Consider the following 16,236-nt stretch of genomic DNA (forward strand, 5'->3'; position numbering starts at 1 on the left):
CCATTCAGTTCTTCTTTTGTTTGAATTTAGATTTCTTTTCAAAAAGTACTTGAATAAACAAATATTGTTTCTTAATTAAAGGTACACTAAAATCCACGTCGATGAAAAGATTGAATTTTGCAGAGGCAAAAGGTGAGCAAGCTTTGCTTTTGTATTTCTTTTCCCGTATCGCTTATATTCGCTCTCCTTGGTGCTGAATCTAAAGTCTACGCAAAGCTCTCACTCAGGCTTTTTTTTTAATGGGAACTATATATAAGAGAAAAGCCACAAGCAAAATTTTGTCTTTTCAATCAAAATGACAATGATTAAGACCGAAGTACACCCCAGCCAATTAAAATATAATTTGAAGAAAAAATCCAATGTCGTTAAAAAATATACTAACGGGCTAAATGAGCTGATTTACCGCGGAAAATCTGTGGCAAGTGTCTGATTCTCCTGGCATGGGGTTTAATTAGTGTACCGACGAATAGCACTCTTTCAAGCTGCGGGTGATTTCTGTTTTAAATCACGTGTTGCTGCACTAAACTCAGGCTGGTTTCCCTGAATCTGAAAGGCAAATAACGACTGTCGTTACCGTCAAAGAGAAGCCAGCCTACTTCTTACGGCTCTCTCTCCCTTTCTCTCGCCGTCTTGCTCACGCACCCCCCACCCCCTCTGCACTTTCTCCTGTGCAGCGCGTTTTGTCTCCAAAGCCCGTCTTCAGAAGCATGTCCTCAGACATGCAACAGCGATGCGATGAAGCGGACCAAAAAGAAGCCACCAGCGTGACAGCATAAAAGCAGGTAAGCTGCCGACTGAATATTGGCCCCTTTATGATCAATAGTCTGTGATTTCTGAAAGGAACCAAAGGATTCGATATTTTATCTGAAGCTGTCAGACAAGAAGCGCTTGTTTTTTCAGTAAAAGGGGTTTATTAAGCTGTCTTGCTCAAGGACAGTCCGAAAGGAGGAAGTAGTTGTGGTCAGGAGTTGAACCTTGGACTTTTTTTTTTCTTTTTTTTTTTTAGTATGGGACTATCTATCTATACCCGCCAGGTTGCTCACACAGCCACATCAACACCTGCGTATACATTCAATATGTGGAAACTCGATTGTCACGGTGCTACTCCGAGTGGGGGTTATTCTGATTTCAAACATTTCAGCGCTGTTTTGGTTTCATGGAGTGGCAAAAGTACATAACTCTAGTTTCACGTAATTCAGCTCACATCCTGATCCTCGGTGACTATTGAAAAATATTTTCACACCTTATAATCGAACTAGAAAGAGCCCGTCTAATATCTACTGCTTTGGAAGCTATGCGCAATGAACACAAAGACATTTCAACAGCTCCCTGTGCCAACATCGGTGTCTTTGCGCATCTTAGATGGAGCAAGGGGAACTTTGTGGTTCTGATATACTTTTTTTGACAACCCCAGAAGCGGAAACAATTTCAGAGTCATGGACCGCGATACCTTATTAATTTTGTCAATATTATACGATCACGCGTCCATTGCGCGCATTTTTATCAAGTATTCAAGACGTTAAAGCCTAATTTCTCCGGACATTACTAATTCCAACAATCTGTTTTTGGATCCTTTCTAAAAGGAAGAGCCAATTGACTTACTCGAACCATAATGTGTGCTTAAAGGACTCCAATGTGACTTGGATAAAAGCGCTCCGCATCGTTTCATTCAAGTCTGGATAAAATTGCTGGTCTCATTTCTACAATAGGACGCAAATAATTCCCAATGGAGAGAAAACTCGCCTTTTGACAATTCCTACGTGCTGAAACCTTATGTATAGTCGTTAATGTGGCACCAGAGATACAGATCTGTGAAAGTCTATAATTGCCCAAAAGCGGTTTTCTCTCGTCTCATTAATTCGATAAAACCATTCTTGATTTCAGCGAGCTTTTTCGCCACATGTTCACATTCCCCGTGTTTTCAACAGCGATCGCAATAAAAATAAGCATTTTTTTTTTTCATATTTGCACTGAGATCTACCGTCACCTTTTAGAATGAGATTAGGAGACGATTTGGCGTCGAAGCCGCACCAGAGGTGCGTAAAAGCGCAACGCAACAGAACAGATTTGAGACTGCGGGTTTCTGTCGGATTTTATAACCACGGGTCTTATAGTTGAGATGTTTTACTTCTAGATTGGATCTTCCAGTCATGTTTAACGACAGATAGAGAGGCTTTTGCCACTAAATCGAACAGGGGGCTCAAAGGTAAACCTGTTTCTGTTCTTTTTTGTTTGAAGTATTTTGATTTTTTTTTCATTAGTTTATATCAAACAGCGTTTGGCTACAAAACCCATTGTATTTTTCTAATCTGCACAACAGCAAAATTAACCGCAGTCACAGTCGTGTGACTGGAAAGGAGACCCCCAAAAAACAAAACACCAAAACAAACAAACAACAACAACAAAACGCAGTCTACTCCTACTGTATCGTTCGGCTAGATTAATCATCGCAGTTGTACGAGCTCTGTGGTTCGCTGTGATGATTGGAGGTGAGGTTGTAGTTTGGGGTCATTTAACTTCACTCAAAAGTTACAGCCAGAGAAGAGGGAGAAGAGGTTTTCTTGGAATTGGGGCGGGTGGGGGTCGGGGGATTTCTCAGTTGTTACAGTGGGGAGAAAATCGGGTTTCGCCAAGACTGGCGGCTAATTCTGACTGAGAGAAGAGGAAACATATGGTCTCTCTGTGTGCCTCTTACCTTGATTTTAAGGACTTTATAATAAGGCTAAGTACATTTTGCTTGTGCGTATTCATTTCTTATTTTGTAAATATTTAGTCTGGTGCATTTCACCAGCATCTGTGCTGATATCTGGTATTTTTAGCATTATGTTGTACAGTTAACTGCTGTGGCTTGACCTTGATTACGTTTTGATTCCTGGCTGTAACTGGCTTTGTTTAAAGAGCTGAAGAGTAAACAAAAAGAAGTGGTGTTGCCTTAGTACCTCCTATCGATGCTGGTTTTGTTCTTGTAAAAATCATTATTAATTCATGTGACATTTGATTTAGTTTCTTGCCAGAAAAAAAGGATTTCCATTTGGTGTGGAATCCGCTTCGCACTGTTTTCTTCTTTGGATTTGCACTGCAGGGGAACTAGCCCAGTTTTCAGTGTGACGAATAGTGTTCATTTGGCAAAACTCTTAAAACATAATGAAGTCAAAAGGAAACCAATATCAAAACCGTCAACAGGTTTGTGCTTGAGACAAAAACATGATTGTTTTTTCCTGAAAATGTTTAATATTGCTGTGTGTGGATGTGCAGATAAAGGTTGTCGTCTACTTATTATGTTTTATGGGGAAAAGCAGTTTACAGGGCAAAAAAAATTCCATTAGGTGTAGAAAAATCACTCAACAGATTCACAGGACCTCTAAAAACAAAAATGCAAAAGATAATAATCACTGAAAATCAAATCCAAACCTGGATGGAGTCATATTTATTACATAATAGCATTATAAAAGGTGATATTTGTGTACACTTGGTAAAGTGTAGCTTAACTGTTGTAGCTGTATAAACTGTGACTGTTTCACTGTGCTACCCACGTCTTTTTCACAACTCCAACCACTTTTTAAGTTCCCAAGGCTTTTATTGTGTCCCTTTGTTCCTTCTGTTCTGTAGCAATGAAGATTTTTCTCTAAGCAAGTATTCGTTGTAACTTTCAACAACTTGTTTCTGTCCATTTCCACTTAAGACCGTGTCTGATACCATGATGCTGATAGGTGAGGTTTACATGAACTGTGAGTTATTCATTTTCAATCTATTAGATTTTTAAAAAAAAGTTATTTATAATTTCGCGAAGCTCACTGAGGTCTACTACGATCAGATGTGTAGCTTGCTTTAATTTAAACCCTTTTCTTTAACCCTACTGCTATTCCATGAAATATGCAGATGACAGAGTGTCAGAATCTGGTGTCCATGAGCTTGACTGATGTAGTAAATGATGACATGCATTGATTTATGTATCACCCTGCAGTTCTGCATGAATATTGCGTATTGGTGTCTTTGTTGTTGATGCAGATGAGAGTAATGTGACAAATATTTAATAGATTAAGTGTATTTCTGGGATTTATGAATCAGCACCTTTTGCTTTGCTTTTGTGTTTAAAAGTGATCTTTATTCCTCTTGTGTACAAAACACGCTAACGAAAGCTCTCGTTCTCGTTTGATGTCTTTCACATTGAAATCATGACGATTTTAACCAAAACGGTGCTTCATAACAGTGAGACATGCATGCACGTACACTCAAATGAAATGGAATGAATCAGTCTTTCTCGGTCACATTCACACGAAGGACGGAGAGCAAAGCGATTGAAGGAGGAGGCTCATGCCAGCGCTGCTACCTTCAGTGAGGGCACATTGCACACATATTGCTAAATCTGTGCTTTTGGCAGTGTTGGAAACAGTGTTACAGACAAGGTTGCTTTTGTAAATAGTTAAATTTAGCCAGTGGGGTGCCTCTTTGCATGGACATAAGCTCCTCAGTTGTAGAGAGGCTGCACAGTGCACATTAGTGAATCTGTGTATCTGGCACACACAGAAAGGAATGTCTAATTATCACGCTTTCAGCCGCAGTAGGGTCCTCTATTTGCACTGAGCTCCTGCTCTAATCGCTTTCTTTTTGTTGTCATTACATACTTATTTATTTTATTTTTATGCAATTAGAATGTTATTTTTGCTCCATGTGGATGAGCCGGAAAGTCCGTGTAGCATCGGCTGGGTGTTGAAGGAAGCAATTGAGCAGAAGCAAAAGAATGGGCTCAACTGATCTGTGGAATTTTTCTGAAAGAGATGAAAAGAGATGAAGGGGTTTTACATAACAGTGAGCATGTTGCATACAAGTACAGATGTATATGCGGGGATATGAGGTTATGCGAATGAAAAGAGTGACAGGATGAGGATGTCATTGACTCATACATATATAAACGTTGTTTCTAAATATGCATATATCCACAGTCGGAGCGTGCAGATTCTCATACGTTGAAGCTGATTCGGCCAGTGGAACAAATGACCAATGTACCATTTACTTGGACTGCTTCTCAGATGATGAGCGACTGCAGAGCTTTGCAATATGAAGTGCCTCTAAACCACTGCACGAAGTGGCATTGATTGGACAGCATGAGAGGAGGAAGATTCCTCCTTAAGGTCATTATCAAGCAGACAGAGAGAGTTAGACGAAACAAACCAGTATAATTGCATTTGTAACAAAAGACTTGGAATCAATGGACTAAGCACTACTTACAGCAATTGGTCAGCGTATTTCATCAACATTCACATGGATCCAGTCTCACTGTAATTGCTTTTAAAATCTATGCTACGAAATTAGTTCAGCAGTTCTCTATGATGTAGTCTGTTCTCTTATGTCGCGATTCAGAATGTGTCTGACAAACCAGAAACTTTTTAACACTTTATAACATTTAATTAATTTTGACAGATAATTATTTATACATAATATTGCTACACACATACACATTAACATTTGATGACGTAATAACAGGGACTATTAAGCTTCATACTCTTCCAGACATCTACATGTACAGTCTAAGTGCACAAAAAACTAAGTACACCTTTACTGCATCGATAGAAATCAAGAGGGGAAGTTGTAACAAGGTGTTTTGGCTTGCAAAGGTTGATCTGAAAAAAAGTGTAAGACTTCTTGGACAAACTTCTTTCGACAGATGAGACCAAAGTGGAGATATTTATCCATAACCGACAGTGGATCAGCACAAACACCTCATACTGCCGGGCATGGTGGTGGAGGGGTAATGATTTTGGCTTGCTTTTTAGCCACAGGACCTGGAAACCTTGCAGCCATTGAGTCAACGATGATCACCTCTGTATATTAAATTATTCTAAGTATTCTAGAGTTGAATGTGAGGCCTTCTGTCCCACATCTAAAGCTTGGCTGAAAATGGGTCATGCAACAGGACGATGATCCCAAGCATACCAGAAAATCTATAAAAGAATGACTGTAAAAGAAAAGAATCAAGGTGCTGTGATGGCTCATTCAAAATCCAGCCTTCAACTTTTTTGAAATACTGTGGTGGGACCTAAAGAGAGCTGTGCAAGAATGAATGCCCGCAAGCATCAATGAACTGAAGCAACACTGTAAAGAGTGGGACAAAATTCCAGAGAGACTGCTAAAAGAAAACAATGGCATTGCCGCTAAAGGTTTTTCTACAATCTATTAAATCATTGGGTTTAGTAAGTTTTTCGTAGGACTGCATAGAGTTCTTTTTACATTACTATTGCAATGCTGTCTGGTTTGGTTTATCTAGTTCTTCAGGAAGTTGCAGCTCAAGGCCTGATCAAGATCAAACAGCAATGTCTACAACCTGATTTCTCAAAAGAGCTGGATTATACTTTAGGATTGTATTTCAAAGGCGTTGCATGGTTTTTCTTTTAGTCTAAAATTGATTTGAAGTTTCTTATTGGCTTGACATGTCAGATATACTTTTTAGATTTTTAAATAATACATGTCACAGATTCTCTGTAGCTGGCATCCAACTTACCAGCTCAATGCCTAGTCTATGGGAATTTTCTTTTTAAGGCCATTTCTTAAGAATACTTAAGACAGAACTTCAGCTTCAAATATATATATTTTTTCCAAAACAGAACTTTTTTTCCCTTCTAAAATTGATTATATCCACTTTTGTTTTAGCATTTTCAAACCCGAAGCCACAGAGCTAAGCTGTGAAAGGTTGAATTGCCCATTGTGGGTTGGGAATGAGTTGCTTCCTGGACTGGAATACTTCAAGCACCTCATGGTTTTGCTAACGAGTGGAGGAAACCCTCTGACAAATTGGTGCAGTACACCACAGCACACATCTGTTGTCATAAGAAAGGGCTTAAGACTCTCAGCTAACTTGGGAAGACCTCGGTATCCCTCTTAGAAGTGCTTTAGCTGGTGGCTGGTAAGAGGAAAGCATGGACATCTCTGTCTAGAATACCTCACCCACTATGAGCCCGACCCTTGTTTTGTAAAGCACATGTTCGTGGACATGGCATGTGAAAACAATTTAGTTCATTCATTAATTTTCATTTTTAAAGCATTATTTTACTCTTCTATTGTTGGACATTTTTTTTTAACTCTTTCGACTGAAGTTTGTGTACACAACTTTTTTAAATGAAAATAGCTGCCTGTTTTTACTCTTGGGCAGCAAAACCAAAAAAGTGAAAGATGTTCAATTTCAAGATAGATTTCAGTAGAATTCAGTTATAATATAATTTTTTTTAGCTTATTACTATCCCATTCAATACTGTTATGTATCCATTTTTAATCATAGATCTTAATTTAAACATATTCACAGACAGAATTCTTGAATAGACCTGAAAAGTTATTTTTTTAAGACTATAATAATGTAGCATTTTTAAACATGTCCTGAGTTTTTTAGTAAAATCTCATTTAGTTGATAGTGACACTTTTAGCTCCATTTATTTTGTTATGTATTTTACTATGTTATAACTGATACCATGATACATTAACTTTTTTTTCACAAATTAACATTATCAACATATCTTTAAATCAAACTGGATGCAAAATGTCCCGGTGGTGCAGCTTCATAATTTTAGTCCTTTTACCCTAGCAGCATTGGTCTGTGTTGCATTCCTGAATAACAGAACCTGAACAGCAGTTGAAATGCGACAGCAGCAGTTGTAAGTACTACCCTCTAAACCTCTGGAGATTCCTTTGAATGTGGTGCACTTCCAAAAGCCTCAGGTGTTCTCCAGTCTTGCCACTCACCCAGCAATAATGCCAGGCAGCCATTCTTTGCTCTTAATTACTCTGAGCCTCAGTACCAGATAATTCCAACCAGCTTTATTATCTGGCTCCGCCATTGTCATTTCCTCCATAAAACATTCAGATTCGGTATGCCTGTCTGCTCGCATCTGACCTTGGCAGGGAGGCATTATTCTAATTGCCCACAGGCCAAATTCCTCTATGATTGGAGATTGTAAGACATATTAGACTAAAAAGGTAGAATCAAGCTTTCCCTCTGACCTATAGCATATGCTTTTACACACAATTAGGGCCTATTCACAGAATGGCATTACCAAGAGAGCTCTGTGATGTGGACAAAAACAAAGAAAGAAGGTAGGAGTGAATTTAGATTGCTTTTTCTTTTTGCAGTGCAACTTTAGCAGCAGGGGGAACAGCTTCAGCTGGTGTCACAAGTTCTTGTAAATGGCGCCAACATGACAGGGCGCCTTAATATCTCACTGTGCTGCTGCAGATGTTTTTGAAGTAGCCCTGTGTGACTTTTTCTTCTTGTTGGCGAGGACCACTAACAAGCAATTAGCCAACAGGAGGAGTGCTTGGTATTTCATGGGACGAAAGCTGAGCTTCCAGTCTAAGACTGCTCTTTGTTTTGCCTTTGAAGGTTTTGGTTGTTATAGGAAGGAAAATCTGCAGCGGATACAAATGCAGGTTAAAATCATTTAGGTACATGAGGCAGAGGAGCGATGCTGCTAGTGTTTGAAAGACGTAAAATGACCAAACAGAAGATACAGATGCACATAACCTTCAATATACCATTGGGAGTTTTGTAGATTTATACCACAGATTACACAACAGTACGTGTGATCCATTAGAAGTAGCTGAGCATTAATTCATGCTAAGTGCGAGTCAATGAGCTGCTGGCGGTTGATTTCTATTTGAATAGGCAATAAAAGTCAAACTGTCTTCCTGGAGGAATTGCTGTCCTAATTACTGGCCTGCCTGAAGCTGATAAACAGGAATGATCATCAGTTGGAGACGCCATGTACTCAACGTCAATAATGAATCACAGTCATTTCTTCCCTGCCATTCTCTTGTTCTTACCACAGACAGATTATGCCATCTGTTAGCTTCTTGACCACTTTGGTGCAAGTTGAGATACCCCAATGGCTAGTGGATAGACTGCCATGAAACTGGATAGGTATTCATGTCTGGGTAAATGTTAGAAGACATAATGATCTTCAGCACCGCTGTTTGTCATGATGTTTTGATAAAATTTGCTAATTGGCTTATTATAATGGAAAACAACACAGCAGTTGTTATACCTGTGAACACTGATGTTGTAAGCATGTCTAGCTAGCATTAGCATGCACGGCTATAAGCTTCGTTTCAGTTTGCAATTCTAAAATATGATCATATATTTTCTTATTGGAGTTTTGAGAATGTTTTGTAACAACACTGCGACTAAAATTTAGCTAAAAATTCAAGATGTGACTGTTGCTACAAAGTTGCTTTTTAGAATCAAATTAAAGTTTTTTTTAAGATAGATATTTAAACTCAGAATGGCTCTTTATTGTAATTAAAATAACAAACCTAAAACACTCCAAACACTACTTTGGATTGCAATCAGTTATAATACAAAAAGCAATGAGCAGTCTTCTCTTTGAATATTCCTTATTGCATTTTGGATCCACAATCTCCATCAATAAACTGGGCTTTTTTAGGAATGTGACTAACAGGTCTGTTAATTTTAAATCCCTAACAAAAATAGAAACCACATACAACATACATACACACATAGATTTTATTTCACAATTAAATATATCTGTCTACAATGAAAGAAAATTTACTTCGAAAGCCAGACATATTGCATTCAGAGCTTTGAAAATCACTAATTTTAGAAGCATTAGTTGAAATAGCTTAAGGGATTTGAAGTGTTACAACAAAGTGTCTATAGAAAAAAATAATAGATTTAGTTTCCAGACAGTTTACAAATTGTCAGAAAGAGTATGAAACAATTACACTCTGTCTTCAGATTCCCTGTGAGAAAAAGACCATGTGTGAAATCAAAGCTGAATTAGAGCTGCCTCTGAGACAGATGACTTCACACACGACTCAATACTGTGTACACACACAGCAGATGAACATGGCCCTGACCCTGGATACTGTGGATCAAATCAAAAGGTAAACATTCTTCTCTCCACACTGGAAAAGAGGCTAGCGTAGTGGCTGGCACAGCAAGAAGGGAGCATCATTTACCAGGTCAATATTATTAAGTCCAGTCATAAAAGTAGTCTGTTAATGTTATTGCATCCGGTGTCACCTCTTGTTTTATTCCTCTGATTTGGCAAGTGAAGACTTGTTTATTGCCTGAGGTGTAACCTGGTTCTTCCTGTGTTTCTTTTAATGCCCGGAGGCATTGCAAACTGTAGTTCCCTTTTATGTGGTCAGTCGGTTCAATTTATTGACTCTGTCAACACTGTCTTTTTAAACGAAAACGTGAGATGAAGCCCAGATAATGGTAGTAAATACCACAGCGTTTGATGACATTTGGCGGATGCTGACCTTTTTTTTTCCTCTCAGAAAAGATTTCTGTTTTTGAGGTGCCTCCAGGGAAACCAGAGTATGGACATTTTCACTTTTATTCCAATATACACAAAAACGGAAATTAGGGGCATGTGATATTTCCACAGGATAAACATGCTTGGTTTATTTAAAAGACAAAGCACAGGCTAAGATTATATGTACATTTATGAAGTGCAGTGTGACTGTGTCATCCGAGACCTGGATGGTTCACTTCCCCTCAGGCTTGGCTATAAGAAGTCAGTGGACGTTGTACTTTATCCAAAGCTTTGTACAGATTCGTGGTTTAGTTTGACATTCTCAAAGAGGATCCCTGAAGGTCTGTGTAACTCGTTCCAGGTGAACGATTTGACATTTGGAAGAAATGCCAGCAAGGAGGAAAGTGGGCACTTCTTGGGTTTTCCGAGCTCACGCATGCTTGTGTGTTGTGGAATTTTGGGGGGTTTCTTGTTTGCATTCTTCAGTGGATGTATGATGAAGTTCAGCACATTTTCCAGCCACTTTTTTAACCTCTCTGGTATACTATTCAGTGGGCTCACTATGTCAGAGAGAGAAGTCCATCTGAAATGCTGTTATTTGACTTGACAGGAACAGGACTGCTGACAGAGTCCAGAGACTACGCTGTGTCAGAGGAACACAAACAGACTGTAGGATAGATTCACTGTGTGAGGCACCCGTCGCCCCTATGTTCACACTCTCTGATGGCCCTTTTTGACAGCCCTCTCACAAACAAACCAGTCATAGCAGGAAAAAAATGCCTCATCATAAAACAACTTAGAGTCACACGAAACGGATTTTCCAAGTTGTTATCCTTTGTTGTCATCCACGCTAATTGTTTGGCTAGCATTTTAAATAATATTATACTATGCAAATTCCTACCTTTTTCTAAAAAGCGTTCATAGTTTTGACCTCTAGCGCTTTTTTTTTCTTAATTGGCTGCAGTGAAGTAGGTCATGTCAATAAACTTGCCACTCACCAATGGGTGTGGTTTGTTACATAACCGCAGTGAAGTGCAAAATTGAGCCACTGGATGTCTCTAAAAGCATGTTTTTTGGATGACTCATCCTGCATTAGTGGTTCATCCTTTAATTTGTCCAATCATCTGTGAGTCATCATTCATCACTAACATTATTAGCTTGGCAATATTAGGTAGTTGGGAAATGTTTGGGCTTGGAGATGTTATTGGAAATGCAGGTAGGGAATCAGTTGTGGTCCTTTACCTCCACAAATTTCTGTGGCTCTCCAAAGACCTCATGCCAATTAAGTCTTTTTTTCGTATTCAAATTCACGTAGATATATATTTTACAAAAGTTAAAGATGTTGTTAATGCATTGACTGTGTTAATCACACTGCACAGATGAACAAAATGAAGGAGAGCATTGCTATGCAGGTACATCTCCACAGCTGTCTCTATTTTGTCTGTCGATCAGGAGAAAAATACAAGAGACAAGGTCATCCCACTTCTCTGCAATTTTATACAGTTTCCTTGTCCAATCAATACTCTCCAACATGGCTAAAACAGAGAGGTCTCATTCCCCAGTCACCTAATAATTGAAAGCAGTTAGCATAGAAGATGGGACGTGAGTAACAGTGGCGTCTGCTTCTTGCTTTTTCATTGAATAAAATCAAGCTTTGTAATAAAAGCTCAAACTCAATGCTTGGAATGTTTTAGGTAAAAACCTTTTCCACTTCAGTTTGGGACATATGAACTTTTTTATTTTTATAAATAAGGGCAAAATACACAGAGTATCCAAATCCAATAAAGCATGCATTAATAGAAAAGTTTTAATGCAGGAACTTTCATGTTTTTCATTGTCTTAGAGAATTTCTTTCAAGTAATTCAGTTGTAAAACCAACTTGTATCAGTAAAAGTTGATTGTTTTTAATAAGCTGAAAAATATGGGTTTCAAGTTTTTATTTGACTGGGAATAATGAATATCTACAAAGAAATGTCCCGGGTCTCTTTATCTCTGTACCTGTAAAACATTTTCTTTTCTGTTCTTTCACATTTCTCATTTGATGTTCAGATTTTATTTGATCAAAAATGTTCCCAGTTTCCAGATCACTCTTAAAACTGCGAGCCTCAATACGCAGAAGTACTTTTAACTTTTTTTCATACTTCTTTTTTTTATGCAAGCCAGCTTTTCAGTCTTCAAAGTAATATTAACTTTTTTTTATTTTGTGGGCCGACACATGTCTCCGGTCATTAGTGCTGACTGTCTGACTTTGCATTGGGGGACTGAGGACTTGTTGCGGTGTTCTAAAATCCTAATGAGATTAGTGGTTTATTGGTGGGGGAAGTACAGGAAAGGTCATCCACTTTGCTAAAAGCACAGATGGCCTTAGCACTCATTTGAGGAAAGCACCATTCTCCAGGTGCCTAATTAGAATGATTAACATATAGTCAGTTTTAAATTAGATCTAGGTAATATTGGATTAGGTACAGTATGAATAAAAGGTCAAATAAGTGAGTTACAATAAAGGGCTAAGTGTCTTGACAAGACAGAAAACATAGGTTGCTTTGGTGATATTTAATATTGCAAGCACATTGACGTCAAGAATGGGAGAACTAAGGATTCTTGTGATGGGTCGTCCCCTCTGCTTTTATGCTTCTTGTAATGTCCCATTGTTAGCACTTGGATTCAAAGGTGGATATGCACGTTTATGCTTTGATTATTATCATCTACATAATAGATAACTGATGCGACCTTGACATTCTGTCTCAGTACAGCACCTCAGCAGTACTGTTTTATGTGTTCAAACAATCCTCCTTATTGGGAAATACATTTATTTTGGTAGATAAGTGAACACCAAACCTTGTATCAGAGCGATTCTATCTTTAAATTACACTTCTGTGAGAATGTGAGTGCGTGTTCTGCATAATTATGCCCTTAAACAACTTCTGTTCAGAAGTGCAAATGTTGAGACTGAGTCTGACTCAATCTTCTTGTCCTTGAAACCACTTAACTTTGTATATTCTAATTCTGAACTGCAAAGACGCACTTTGCACGTGATAAAAACTGCTCACCTGACAAACATTGAAAGTGCTCAGCTTCCAAGGACAGTCCTGTTGTGGTCATACAGGGGTAATTTCAAATGTTTTCAGCCTCTCAGTTAGGGGCCTCTACTCACTGGAGAGCTGTGCCATAATATGAGTTAAATTAGGATAATAATTCCTACTCCCCAAAAGATTCATTATGGCAGCCATTCCTGGAATTATACCAGAAGGAACTAAATCCCTTGGAGTTAATTTCAAACCGTGGTGTCACTTTTCGCAGTGATGCAACAGAGGAGTGCAGCTCGTCCAATTACCTGTTGGCTGGTGATTTATTTGGTCACTTCTTTTCTCCTTCCATCCCCACGCTAGCATCCTTCACTCACACTCCCTCATTCCCCTCTCCCTACTTTATCATTCTGCTTATCCCATATCCCGGCTTCTCTCGTCTTTCCATCTCCCCTCCGCTCTCCGTGTTTGGCCTCTATATCTCCAGAGCAGTAATGGTGCGGTTCACCATGCCGGGACTCAATAATGAAGCTGCTGCCCCAGAAAAGCCATGTTAATGTTGACTCTGGGATCAGATTCTGCTCCAAGACACACAGCGGTGACAAATGAATGTGCCAGATTGAGCCAACCAAGCTCAGTAAACAGCACATATAGATTTGGGGCTTTGACTGAGAACTGGGAGATGAGATATTTTGCCAACAGATTATGGATATGAGAAAATAGAAATTCAAATTTACTCACCAGGGGATATTTGAATGAGCTGTTAACATGACTTTAACTTGTAGTAAATAGCTGAAAACTTGTAGCTTTTTGGGGCATGTCCAACTGGAGTAGTACATTGTGTTAATAAATGGGGAAGTGGAACTGCAGCTCCCTTAAGTATTGGCTCATCCATCTGGTTGTCAACAGCATTGACGAGCTGTCTGACTGCTCTGGCTTTGCTACTGTGACCTCCCTTGACCCCCTCGATCCGGTCTGACAGGCAGCGATGCGCTCTGTTAGTAGAAAGGTGTGTGCATCTGTCTGTCTTCTTCTGTGCTTAGCTGCATTTACATCTGAGGATTGGTGTGCCAGTGACCCCGGCTGATGTACATAGGCAGGCACAAGGAGTTTCCTACGTTTGCCATTCCCATGTTTCTCCTGTCAGACTCTGTCTGGAGCCTGCAGAGCAGCCATGCATGCCTTCCCTCCATCACCAACAATACTCTGTCTGTTATGCCCACCCATGTTCCTGTAGCCTGATGTATAATCCATTTAAGTACCTTCAAACTATATTAGGTCCATTTGAAATGTTTGTCCTCAGGGACATCCTAATGTAAAGCCCCACTGTGATGCTTTTAAGTAAAACTAAACCTGGTTTGGCTGCCACATACAATAATATTTAACCAAGCATAATATGTACTGCTGCTAAAGTCAGATTTTTGGATTCTATCCTGTCTAAGGTGTATTTTTAAACCAGGGGTTTCTCAAACATCACTGAAATGTATGTTCAATATGGTTGTAGAACTCGACAAGCAACAAGCAGAGTGACCTTAAGGTGGATTAAGCAAGTGCGGTGAAGAAATGATAAATTTTGAATGTAAACTTTCTAATTTAGTGGCACATTAGCAGAGCAGCCTCAGTGTTTTGTGTCTACATGGGCACAGTAATGTGATGTTGAATCAGGGCCCAGCACACAATCACTGCAGATTCACTTAAAACAGAGGGAAAAGGACTTTAGTTATAAAAGAAAAGAAAAAAAAAAAACGCTACACTGCCTGTGTAAAAATCTGAATTGATCAGTTTTGTCAGACTAACTCAGGGGTGACGGGAAAAAAATGCAGCTGTAACACTTGTTAGATAAATACAGCTTTGCAAGTAAGGAAAACAAATTGCCATTGCTGAGAAAACTGTTATTTCACAACAGCAGTTTGTAAGCGCACTCTACATGCAGCTTGCAAATGTACCCAAATGACAAAGAAAAAAAGATCCTCTCTCACAAATAAATTAAAAAAATGTGTCATTTATTTGTGTGTGTGTGTGAGTGTGTGGGTGTATTAACTCACACTTGGTGTGGGTAAGCACTTCTCCCAACTACTGATTGCTTGAATGTCAGGAATTTAGGGGTGAGAAATTTGGTGGTTGCTGTGCTATGCACAATCCCATGTAAATTCTCACTCTGTGGGAAACACTGCAGTGGAAATTGCGCACAATGATAAAAAGAAATGCTCTCACCTCATACGGCTTTGTAAAAGCAGGCACGCTTCCATTAGATTATTTAGCAATGGCTGCAGTGATTTATTTGAGCTCTGCTCCTCGGGGCTCACCTTTGGCATCTTGTGTTTAATACCCTGAACGTGAGGTGTTTAGGGCACATAAACTGTACAGAAACTGACCTGCATTACATGTAAACTGATGGACTTTTTGCAAGGCCACTATGTCAATTCAAAGATTTAAAGATATTCGCCGTTTCTTGCACTTTGATGACAAGAGGACCAGAGCCTACCAACTGAAAACAAACCACATGGCAGCTTTCCGCTACATATGGGACCTGTTCCTGGTCAACTGCAGGCAGAAATTCATCCTCAGTGATTGTGTTACAGTGGATGAACAACTTGAGTCTTTCAGAGGGAAGACCCAGCTTCTGCAGTATATGCAGAGCAAGCATACAAAAGTGATACAAAAACTGCAATTTCTTAACATTAATGAAAAAATAAATAAAAATGCAAAGGGCCTCATGTCACAAACATGTTTTATGAGGAATACCTCAAATATGAAAATATTACAACTCTTCGTTTTAACGATTTTGAAGAATAACAACTGAGTTTATAGCAAAATGCATTGTTTCTATTTGGGGTCATTTTTGACCCCACTCGTGGAAGAGTGTAGGTATTGGTAGGTTGTGCATCCAAGGGTTAAAAGCCTGTTGTAAACAGTGGAGTAAAATTTAGAATCCAATCATGAAA

General features: G+C 39.0%; 1 protein-coding gene across 3 annotated transcripts in view; it reads left to right on the forward strand.

Annotated features, from left to right (window-relative positions):
- Window positions 1–641: 641 nt before the first annotated feature.
- chrm2a (cholinergic receptor, muscarinic 2a) overlaps window positions 642–16,236 on the forward strand; it is a 94,422-nt gene continuing 78,827 nt past the window's right edge. The window contains exon 1 of one of the 3 annotated variants that reach the window (XM_013275588.3): window positions 642–782. The gene's annotated coding sequence lies outside the window, so the exon portion shown is untranslated. Of the gene's footprint in view, window positions 783–2,085; window positions 2,207–2,647; window positions 2,740–16,236 lie in introns of those variants that run through there. The other 2 variants (XM_025899317.1, XM_025899318.1) reach the window with 2 other exon arrangements.

The sequence above is a fragment of the Oreochromis niloticus genome, linkage group LG17 (genome assembly GCF_001858045.2).
Source record: "Oreochromis niloticus isolate F11D_XX linkage group LG17, O_niloticus_UMD_NMBU, whole genome shotgun sequence".
NCBI classification, from domain to species: Eukaryota; Metazoa; Chordata; class Actinopteri; order Cichliformes; family Cichlidae; genus Oreochromis; species Oreochromis niloticus.